Source organism: Battus philenor, unplaced genomic scaffold (assembly GCF_028537555.1).
Source record: "Battus philenor isolate CCGP_79_NKW_IND1 unplaced genomic scaffold, ilBatPhil1.0.hap1 SCAF_15, whole genome shotgun sequence".
Lineage (NCBI taxonomy): Eukaryota > Metazoa > Arthropoda > Insecta > Lepidoptera > Papilionidae > Battus > Battus philenor.
In genome coordinates, this window is record NW_027181677.1 from 12907440 (window position 1) to 12920055 (window position 12616).

Here is a 12616-nt window from a genome sequence, read left to right on the forward strand (position 1 = left end):
TAATTTTAAAGACAATTACGAATTTGAATTATATACAAATCTAGTCAATTCTGATCGCGACATTTGCGGCCATATTGTAAGCGTTTATTTGAGAAATGGTGACAGGCGACTTAATTATATGATTTTATACATTAGATAGGTACAGATGACGCAGCATAATTAAGTTGAAGATTACACCGTGTCCTGGGGATCACGACCGGTCGTAATGAGGATAGAGATGTCACCGACCTTCTTCTTTCTTATTTTGTATATCAAGAGATTAATTATAGGTGTAAATGCTTAAAATGGGTGAATTTGGAGCTCATTTGCTGTCAATTAATGTATAATACACACTATACACACACACATATATATATATATATATATATATATATATATATATATATATACATATATATTTATATTTATATAAATAATGTTTTCAGAAATAGGGTATTTAAGGAATTTTAAATTTCATACGTGCCATGCCCCATTTAGCCTTTATAAAATTCTTACGCCCCCCTATATAACATATATATTTTTATTTTACTTATGCCAGCTCTCTAACAGCTTTCGTTTTTTTATTTTCTCACTCACTCTATTTTTATCCGTCATATTATCTTCTGTTTTTATCCATTTCTTTTCCTTTCATACATTGCTTCATATCCTTCAAATTCCTACCCGTATGGTACAAATTTTTGAACAGGGTATGTTAAAAAATTTGTGCCTGTGGAATTTAAATAGATAAAATATATATTTCTAAGTGAAAACTTTAAAAAGTTTTAATTTAAATAGGCATAAAAGCTTTAAAGCCTTTACTTACAAATGAGGTATGTATTTTTGCTTATAACCTTTTACATCTATAAGTAAAACACGTTAACAATACGAGAAAGATGTGTTATTAAAACAAATTTCACTAAATTTCCTTTTGGATGACATCTAAATTCTTTGACGAAACTAAATTCTTTGAATTCTAAGCAGTGTTCCAGAATGTTGGACCAGGAGTATTCCTAGTTTACTACAGAAACATGAAACAAATATATGTTGCTATCCTTTTCATATTTCCGAAGATTCCGTATTTACTTTTCACCGCAAACATTTATAATTTCAATTCACAAGATAGCTCGACTTTTTGGTTAGGTTAATGTAATTATTTCGCAGCTTCGAGATTTTAGAGATTGGCAAAACGGGTTTCAGGTAAATTCGTTTCCATATTTAATTGATTTATACGAAGCCTTGAACCGAAAGGGTTCAACGCTCCAAAGATTCGCCTGTTAAGATGATAGTCTAACGATGTTATTCAATTACAACGAAACGTTTATATCGCTTTGTAACTATTTGTTTGACCTCAAAAATAATTAATCTGTTCTGCGTAGAACAATTGCTCTTCGTCATGGACTTTGTTTCCTATAAGTATAGGTGTGAAGTAGAATATAAAGTATACGTAAAAGAGTCGATTGAAATCGATAAAAAATTCAATTAACCAAAATCGAAATAAAATTTCAAAGTAGAACAGAATACCATTTCTTAACAAACCAGTCTCATCGGAAAAGAAATCAGATCGTAAATCACAGGAGAAGCAACCCTGATCATAAGAGATAAAGGTGTTTCAGGACTTTTTTCAGCCACTTGTCTTAGCCCATAGGCTTTACGATGATAGTGGTGATATTATCCAGGCAATAGCAACCAATATTGAATGAAATCAGGAGTTACCTTACAGAAGTCCATCCTCAGTAAGAAAAGGAATAATATTTTGTCACTTCCGCACATGCCGTGGTAGTCGTGCAACAAAGTGCAAACAATGCATATGCCAAAAACAGAGTCATCATTGGCACTAATCGGTGTAACATAACTCCTGAAGATGCCCGGTAGAGGGGTGAAACACGTGTTGAGTGACTTGACGGTGGCAATTGTGTAATTCGCATTGTTTGCCGCATACACATTTATCGGCGGGCTGGCGGGCGGTGCACTTTGTTGCACGACTACCACTGCATGTGCGGAAGTGGCTAAATATTGGTCCTTTTCTTTAATAGGAACCAACCAAGTCGAGGTTCGACCTCCTTCGAGAGCTCTTGTTTCGAAATGATTGGTAGCCTAAGCTGTGGTCTCCTCGTGGGAGTTCTTGAACTTAGTTGGAACATCTTCCATAAACTGGAGCCGAAGATATCTAAGAGCCCGACGACCTCTTGATCCAATGAGCCAAGACTACCATGGGAACCTTCGAGCTTCGCTAACGTAAGACGAAAGAGGTCATAGGCTAGACACCATCTCAGATAAAACAAATATAGATTATTCATTATACCGCATCACTAAAATATATATCACTGCATAAGCAAAATCTATAATAAAATCTATTTACCAATTGGGAATAAGTTATACTTGTTGAATAGAACAATACATACGATAAATCTTTGACACAATAGAGAGTATACAATGGCATATAAGCAATAGTTTATGTAGGTAGTTATAAATTTAATACAGTAGCCGGGAACGTCTTACGCAAATCGCATAAAATGACAAAAGCAACCGAACCGTAAAACAATACGAGGTACGTCACTATAAAACATCTACGGCTAATTCAGATTTATAGATAGCCGTAAAATTTCACATCACTATAAAATCGACTAACCCAGATGGCGACGTGTTTCTGCGAAAGTAACTGTCAATAAAGCTTATTGTGGTCGGAATCTACTGATTGCGGTTAGGAGTTGGTGCGCGATGTTCCTCTATATCTAACCAATCACTTAAAACTATTGATTCATTGCGAAAGAGAATCTGTATTGGTAATTGCTATTTCTTCAATTCGAGTTTGAATTCGGCGTTAGATTCTATACAATCCGTACTATCTACATATAATCACCCGCTCTTAGGAAGCGCCCGCCCGCCCTCTAACCGCGAACAGCGTGGGCGAAACGAGGTTGGATCCGGATCCATTCTTGGCTCACCTGTGGTCCACGCAGCCGTTCCAAGCCGCATACACAACATCAACACTACACAGCTCTACTCGGGTAGAGCGGGTTTACTACGTGCGAACGTCATCGTACAACTGGAATGCGTCTGTCCAGCTTCTGTTTTATATTTAAGTTCACGGACCCTTCCACTCCGTGAATCCCAATGAAGCTGTAAAAGCCTCTGGGCTAACAGCATCAATTTCAACCGAAACCAATAAGCACCTATAATCATCAATAACTTTGAGCGTAGCATCTCTGCAACTACTAGGGGGACGGGAAAGTAATGTCGTTTCTGTCGATATATTTTACAGAAAAAACGATTGATTTTTACCACTCCGGAATTGTTTTGTATACTGGATGGCAAAAGGTTGTCGATAACGAAGGCGAATATATTGCTGATAAGAAATAATAACTTGTTAAAAATACAGTCGTGTGAATTTTTAACAAGCTATATTTTTTATAATATTTAAGCAGGCATGACAAAGGCATTAATTTAGACTGGTGCATATTATTTTTATTATTAGAATCTATGTTCCAAAGACATTAGCGTCCGTGCCTTTGATTTATATTTACGTTTAATATTTCCGATTGTTTTTTGCATACATTTTTGCATGTTACAGTGTTTAAGTAAAGAAGTATCTCCTTTATCTATTTTAACTACGTCGTAACAATGTTCAGTATTTAGGACAACGTTTAGTGCGACCACTTCCTCATCCCTACTCCATATTTGCATCCTCAGGTTGTGCGCCAGTATCTGTGCGGCTGTCGCCGTATTCACATCGATGAATCTTGCGATCGCATCTTGAGTCTCGTCCGTGCAATACACGCACGAGTTCGTGTGACGTGATATTGCTACCACTGCATGATGGATACTGTTTTATACAGTTCAAAGGCGTCTTTTGTTCAACGGAACCTCCTTCAACCCTTGAGCCTCGAAGATGGTGAGCGTCCTTGAACCATTCTCTGTACTAGCCTTGGCTAATGAGAACTTGTTTATCGGCTTGAGTGTGGATTAGATATAGGGTGTTTTTCTGGTTCGGGATATTCTTCCCGGAGTGGGGATGTCTACTCAGGGAGTGTACGACCTTCTTGGACAAATACACGCCTTTAACATTCTATAGTTGTGTGATGTGAAATTGCTACCACTGCATGATGGATACTGTTTTATACAGTCCGAGGGCGTCTTTTATTCAACGGACAACGATAACCGCCTCGCCATCAACTCTTGAGCCTCGAGGATGATGAGCGTCCTTGAACCTATATCTGTACTAGCCTTGGCTAATGAGAACTTGTTTATCGGCTTGAGTGTGAATGAGAATTTTCTTCCCAGAGTGAGGATGTCTAGTCAGGGAGTGCACGACCTTCTTGGACAAATACACGCCTTTAACATTCCATAGTTTTGTGACGTGATATTGCTACCACCGCTTGATTGACACTGTTAAACAGACCGAAGGCGTCTGTTGTTCAACGGACTTGTCTATATTTATTGATAGTGAATTTTGTGGCTGAAATGTTCTTGAGTGGCAAATACGAGACGATAGGCACAGCGTGGGCATGCGTCCCACTAGGTGGACTGACGATCGTTAAGATCGTAGGAAATCACTGACACAAGGTCGACCATCATGGTGATCAGCTATTATGATCATCTCTTCAATAAATTTCAAAGATGTTTTTCTAACAACATTTTCTTTACATTTGTAATATATGTCAACCTAGAAATCGGAGTCAAGGCTGCTACTGTTAAGGTATCAAGTTTTATGTTTCAACAACTTGCGAAGCTAAGGTCTGTCGTGCTTTTGTCTAAACTACTTTAGGTGTTAACATCCTTTCAATCCTTTAGAACAGTGATTCCCAAAGTGGTCTATATCGACCCCTAGTGGTCTGCATGGGGTCTACGTCAGCGAAAAATAATTGGGGGTCCATGAAATGAAAATGGAGGTCCACAGACTGGACATCATTAGCCGAGGAGATTTAAGATTAACCCTTACAAGATTGACGCCAAATGTTAATAATTTAAAGCATCAGGTTCATTCTTCTCGCTAAAAATATTGACTTATTGTTTATGTTATTTTATTTATGCTTTATTTAATGTTACGTATATTTTACATAACAGATATAAAATTTTATTTTGAGTAGTTTTAATTTATATTCAATTAATAAATGTATAAATTAACATGTGTTTTTACTTTGAGTTTTTAATACTAAACTTCACTACAGTTAGAAATTTACAGGAAATCAATATAAGGTAAGTAGCGGGTCTACCCAACACGGAAAACATGGCAAGGGGTCTACGACACAAAAAAGTTTGGGGAACTCTGATTTAGAATATATAAAAGACTTACCGGAAATGATACAGTAAGAAGTTCTACAAACTTGGTTACAGTGTGTATAGGTCTAGCCTAAGCATTTTTCAGGTGCTGACAACTCAAGACCATCTAAATGTCACAGATGAAATAGCGTTTGTCAATTACCAAAAAAGATATGTAACAGTAAAGTTGGTATAAATTCTAGATAATTATCACAATTAACGTCAACTACATCATAATTAGTCGACCAGGTATCGAACGAACGTGTTCGAATAATGAGCTTCGTTTTGCGAGCCAATATCGATTTTCGACTAAACAAAGGGGGCGTCAAGTGTCGTGCAGGCGTCTGGTTTTTATACGAACCACTAGAATTAGATATTGCACCTGATAACGTACTCGAGTGACGCAGTACTTGCAAATTAAAACCTTGCTTTTTATAGAAACAAGTGGATAGGTTACACTTTCAATATTATTAACATAATTATAATGAATAATTAAATTATCGATGCAAAATGTAACTTAGATACATAAAGATCAAAAACAAAATTTTATAACTATTACAGTCATCTAGAGGAAGACGAAGGAAGACAGGCAATGTGTGATAGTTAACTTCTTCTTCTTCTTCCTTCCCTTTTCCCTTTATTTGGGGTCGGGTCTCCTTATCAATTTGCGCCAGGCCACTCTATCCTGGGTTGTCCCTGCATCAAGTTGAAGGGTTATCAGTTCCTTTCTGATATTAGACCACAACGTAGCTTTTGGACGCCCTCTCCCTCTTGGGAATTCTGGGAGGCTTAAGGCAGTTTTTACCACGTGGTCATCTGGTTTTCGTTGAATGTGTGATAGTTAATAAGGTAAAGAAAGGAATAGAAGAGAAAGAGAAAGGCAAAAGAGGAATAGATGAAAGGATAAAACAGGAGGGTAGAAATAGCAAAAAAAAATGTAAAATATTTATAGTAAATAAAGTGTGTTCAGGGAAACACGACAAAAGAATGTTTCTTCACAAACATCGTGGTATTTAAAACAATTTTAAAATATGCAATTGAAAGTGATATCTAATTAAAAAATTTGGTTAGAACATCAATCAACATTAGAGATGACAATGTATCTATTCACGGTGTGAATAATGAATTAGATACAGATATATATATGGGCATTGAAATACGGAAGTGAAGCGGAGTTAATTTATCAAACGGAAACGGTGAATCATGAATTGATATCTCTGTATATGATGACTAAGTATTGTCTAGATATATCAAAATTGTTAATAATAGAAATAGAAACAGATGAAACTGTAACGCATTTGATATAGCAAATGGAAATAAACATCATAATTGGAACCCAGGCGATCTCAATTTGATTCCAGTGTCTTTCATTTTGGGCTATCCTAGCATTCTTTTAGACTTGTAAATGTTTAGATCTGAATAATCCTTCTTCTTATCTATCTTTAACCCCTTGCCGTGTTCTAACGAGTCAGCCTCGTGATGAAAATTTTGGTTTAAACATAAATATAAGAAAATATCATGTAACAATAATCAAAAATGACTCAGAAGTTAGAAATAAGTAATTATAAGATAAATTGTATAAAAATTTGATATCCCCGCCAGCCCGCTGATAAATGCGCATTACAAAACTACCACCATTAAATCACTCAACATGTGTTTCACCCCTCCACGGGCATCTTCAGGAGTTATGTTACACCGATTAGTGTCAAACACAGAGTCTCTTGAGTCTTGACTCTGTGCATTTATCAGCGGGCTGGCGGGCGGTGTACTTTATTGCACGACTACTACTGCATTGGCGGAAGTAGCTATATATTGGTCCTTTTCTTACTTAGGATGGACTTCCGCAAAATAACGCATTCGCATGTAAATAAGCACAGGGAATAAATAAGTAAGTTAGACATGAAATAATGTAAATTAATTATAAAAATAGGAATTTTTAAATGAAATTGATATAAATAGGCCGTATATATCTAATTAATTATAAGATTAATAATTAAATAAAAAATCTGAAAAAAAAATTGCCTTAGGAAAAAAGGCTGCCATTAGGCGTTAGATGTTTAGATGGCTACGAAAATCGAAAAGATCTTGAAAAGATCATGAACATCACGAGCCAGACTCGATCTTTCCAGTCTTCAGAAAAACAAGTAAAACAAAAGCATACATATTTTGTATAGTATTTAGTTTCAGGTAAACCATGTTTGTTTTTTTTTTTAATTAACTTCATTTTGGGCGCCTCTCGTTCTATCTTAAATCTAGGGACTTTTCGAATTATTTTTCATTTTTTGCTTATTACCGTTCTCTTCCGTCTTTCCTCACAAGTTCTTTTACTGTATCTTCTTTCATTCTTTAGATTTTCTTGTACTCTTTTCTTTCATTCAAAATCCTAACACATATCACCTCTTTTTAGCCGCATTCTCTTACTATCACAATTTTATTTTTTTAAAAACCAAAACCGTTGGGGTAAAAAGAGGTGGAAAGGTCGTGTGGCGACGACGACTTAGAACGACAACATAGTCGCGGGAAATCGCTGGATGCGCGTGCACATGCGCTAGACTGGTAATTTTTACGATCTTTGGTGGAGACATATGCCTTGCAATAGGCGTCTATCAGCTGAAAAAAACAGAAACTGGGGTATAGTAATTTCTCTTTGTTAAATATAATATAAATATAAAATTTATTTACTTTTACCTGAATAAATAAATGTTATCTGAATCATATCTTATTTTTAAATTAAAAATAACTTGTATATATTAAACGCTTATAACAGCATCGAAAGAACTGACATTTTTCATAGCTCGCATTCGGAAAAAGCAATATAGACGTCACAAACAACCAACAGACTTCCTAACAGATTTAACTGTAACTTTATAATTTCTATATACGATAATAGACTTTATTCGAAAGCTTTAAGGTGCAATATAGCATGATTAGATAATGCTATTGTGTAGAATATAAATAGGTGCGTTATTTGTTCATGGCATGACGGCTCCGATATCGTGGTATATTTATCAGTGATAACAGCGTACCTTATCTAGACGATAGCGGTAGTCAAGGGTTTCTGGGAAATTTTACATATGTAATGAAATTTTTGGATAACAATCTCTCTAGTCTATTTCTAATTTGTTGATTATACTATTCCCAAAATTTGCTACAGTTAGGTTAAACCAATGGGAACGGTATACCCGCTCAAGGCAGGGACCATTTTACAGAAGGCTCACTCTGTGTTTGGCACTAATCGGTGTAACATAACTCCTGAAGATGCCCCGTGGAGGGGTGAAACAAGTGTTGAGTAATTTGGCGGTGGCGGTTGTGTGATTCGCATTGTTTGCCGCATACGTATTTATCAGCGGGCTGGCGGACGGTGCACTTTGTTGCACGACTACCACTGCATGTGCGGAAGTAGCTAAGTATTGGTCCTTTTCTTACTTAGGATGGACTTCCGCAAGGTAACGCCTGATTCCATTAAATATTTTACAGTAGGTCATGCATTCACCATCTCCGAAAGCAGTACTCTTTAAAGTGAGTGCGTCGGCCACTGTGTTGCCGGTGATGACTTACGGATCTGAGCCATAAGTCATCACCGGCATTATTTTTTTATTTTACTTATTTATTTACACTTTATTGTATACCATAGATAATAACTAAAAAAAGAAACAATATAGAGATACAAGTGGCGGTGTTATCGCTCGAGGCGATCTCTACCAGACAAACTTTGGATGGAGATGAGAAACATGCAAATACATACATTACTATACACATATACAAATATACTCATATAAATATATACATATACATATCCATGTATATATTTACGTGGAGATTTAATTATGCACTTTTAATAAAAAGTATTAAAAAGTAATAAAAGAGAAGCTATTTATAAAGATATTGCATGTACTTTGTATCTAAAATTCGGATAAAATATTTCGCTTCGTATTATTTGCATACCAGCGGTGTGTTTCCGAAAAAAAAAATGTGTCATTCCTAGAACAATGCAGTTATTTAAACAAATATATATGCAAGCAATATGCATTCTTAATTCATAAGAACACAGATCATAATTGTTTGCATATTTAATAGAAAGTACTTATAGCAATCCTTGAGACAACATGCGACTTGGCAAGTATCAACAACTATCTTTTTTATCAATCCAATAATAACCTTGACTGAAATTGAAAGACAAAGAATAATACACTCTATCAAATATAACTTAAAGTTAAATTTTGATTATGATTTGAAATATATAATAAGAGTTATTTTTAGTTGCATACATAATTTCATAATATTTAAATTGTTATTTTGCAGTGTACTCAATAGATGGTATTTTAAATATTTATACAAGATTTTAGTGTTAAAGAATCTCGTACATTGTTACAACTGTCACTTAATATTAATGGTTTAAATGTATGGTATATATATATATTTATATAGTATATTTATAGGACCGGAAAGTTATGTTCTTGCGCATATGATTTGCGATCTATGATTGTCATTTAGGTTCTCATTACGTACTTGGAAAGCGTGTCAAAGAGATTTTGAGATTATTGTATCATATTTGCTTCTGAATTATTAACATCGTTATCAATCAGTCTCTTGGCTCGTCTCTGTATGGAGTTCAAAGCTTCGAGTTGGTACTTCGACGATCTATCCCACAGATCGCTACATTATTATTTCTGCTACATTCAGACTTAAGAGCTGTCCAGGTGTAAAATACTGCCGAACCATCCCCAGAATACACAGCTATTTGGCAGATAGTTTAATTTTGGACTCAATAAACTAACCTAACCAACCTAACCTAACCTAAAAATGAGATTTAATGTTGCAAAAAGGTAATCAAAAACACGTGTTTATTACCCACCAAAAGGTGGTACTATAAGGTCGAACAAACGACCGCTGATATTATGGATGGACTTCCTTGCTTGCTGGTCCTTACAACTCCAGAATCTTAAGGCACCAGGGTTTTTCTGCCCACTAAAACTTGTGAATTTGTTTTACTATGTAGCTTACTTTATGTTCTTCTACGAATTTCCTTATTCCTCATTCGATATCATATAATGGGTCAATAGCAGATGAGTATAAGATGAGTGATAACGACATATTACACTTTTTTAACTCTAATAGATTAGCGGTGATAACTTATAAAAACTTATAATCTACGGAAAAGCGGATGGATGGCAACCAGGCTGCCACAGCCCGGTGCGCTGGTCTGATCAGTTTCGAATACACTGCTGAAGACTGACACAGATGACGTAATACAGTGCGCTACTGACTTTCTAAAAAGAGTCATGATTTCCAGCAGTTTACGAGTCAGACGATCATCGCAAACACATCAATCTTCGTTACAATTTTATTTTCAGGCTATTCTATTCTGTGAAAACTATACAGTTCCGTCCACGATGGTATTACACGCATGGAATTACGTATTTCTTTTGTCCAGCGAGTTGGTGACCGTCTTTTGTTCCTTTTACCCTCCAATTTGCAGAAAACTACAAGCTCCTTCAGATTAACTGAGATTTTCCGTGCAATGTGGCAGAAGTAATTGAGTATCCTACGAAAGAAAACTGAATCTTCTTCTTGAAGTGCCTCTCCAACTAGTGGAGGTTGGCTATCAGCTTCCTGCTCTCTTCCTTATTTTTAGTTCTGCGTAATAGCTCAGCAGCGCTGGCGATTCCGGTCCACTCTCTAATGTTACGAAGCCACGACTTCTTTCTCCCACCAACCTTCCTTTTACCAGAAACTGAATAGTAGATATTTATTCTGAACTCTTTGAAGGTAGACGAATTAATGCGATGCTCTGTCTACGGTATTCTTAACTTTTGGCATCTATGTTAGATTACATTACGAAAGGTTTATTAACAAAAATAACTATGTAAAAAAATAACCGCGATGGTTTATGGTGCGGGGCGTGAATAAATATAGCGATGCTGCGTACATCATTGTCACTGGGAAGTTATTCCGCTGCTCGCGCCATCTATCGTTGTCACTGTGCTTTATGTTGGACAAAGTTCGAATACAGCACGGAAGCGATGAAGCGACAGAATGAAGTAAATACAACAGTAACATGGTATATCAACGGTTTAGTAAGATTACGAAATTTTTAGAGTAAAACCGTTTTTAATTATAATTTATTTATTACTAAGAAATCTTAAAAAAAAGTATTTGAAAAAAATAAAAATTAATGCTAGCTTGTTTATAACAAGTCGCCATAGTTATATTACTCACTCTAATTGTACAGGCAATTATTTATTATTTATTTATGTAACATTAAAAGTGAACAAAAATAAACATAAAATATCACGGATTATGAGTCGCATAAAATTTCACCAACTTCATAAACGTATCATATCTATAAATACTTGTGATTTTACGAAAAAAAAAAAAACCTGATCGTCGACGACTTTCTCCTGTTCAGACGCAACGAGACGTTTGCAAAGGGCAACGGGTGTTTGCAAGCTGTTGTAAGTGAAATTGATTTCGATGTACATCTATTTGTTTATATTATATTCACTTAAATACCGTAATGGTGACGAAGTTATACAACCAAGTCATACATACATAGCCAGTAATGGCGTACGAATCCGTGATAAGTTACGATAAGTCTAATGCTGGTCAAGTTCACTAAGAAAACAATAGAGAAGGCTTTGTTCGTTTCTTCGCTGCGCACCATAATACCACATTATAATCGCCAACATGCTTGCCAAGGGTGGATTATGATATATCCCCCATAAATGACACAATGTGAATAGAAATGAAAGATAATGTGTTGAAAAAAGAAGAAGTAGTGGGGGGAGGTGGCCTATAAATAACAAGCGGCGACGGACTGAGCTCACTCTGTGTTTGGTACTAATCGGTGTAACATAACTCCTGAAGATGCCCCGTGGAGGGGTGAAACACGTGTTGAGTAATTTGACGGTGGCGGTTGTGTGATTCGCATTGTTTGCCGCATACGCATTTATCAGCGGGCTGGCGGGCGGTGCACTTTATTGCACGACTACCACTGCATGTGCGGAAGTGGCTAAATATTGGTCCTTTTCTTACTTAGGATGGACTTCCGCAAGGTGACGCCTGTTTCCATTAAATAGAAAAAAGAAGAACTAGTGACAGTTATTAAGACGGAAGTAAGAGTGAGCCAAAAGTGTGTGACTAAATAAGTAAAAAATCGTCCCTGTCCATCCAAGATGGGAGGAAAGTGAGAGGTCCCTAATAACAGGGGTCATTAAATAAACTGAAATGACGACCTTGTAAATAAACCTGTGGGGGACAACGTTTTAATTCTAAGTTAACACTGATAATATATTGGTCGCCTATTTTAATCCATAGACACTTGAGTTGGAAGAAAAGATATTTTGCAGTTCCTGTCTAAATATAATGAATTCTTTCG

General features: G+C 36.0%; 1 protein-coding gene across 1 annotated transcript in view; it reads right to left on the reverse strand.

The window, feature by feature from the left end:
- The window catches only part of LOC137918621 (protein Dok-7-like), a 287040-nt gene that overhangs the window by 197300 nt on the left and 77124 nt on the right, over nucleotides 1–12616 (reverse strand). The gene's annotated exons all lie outside the window — the stretch shown is intronic.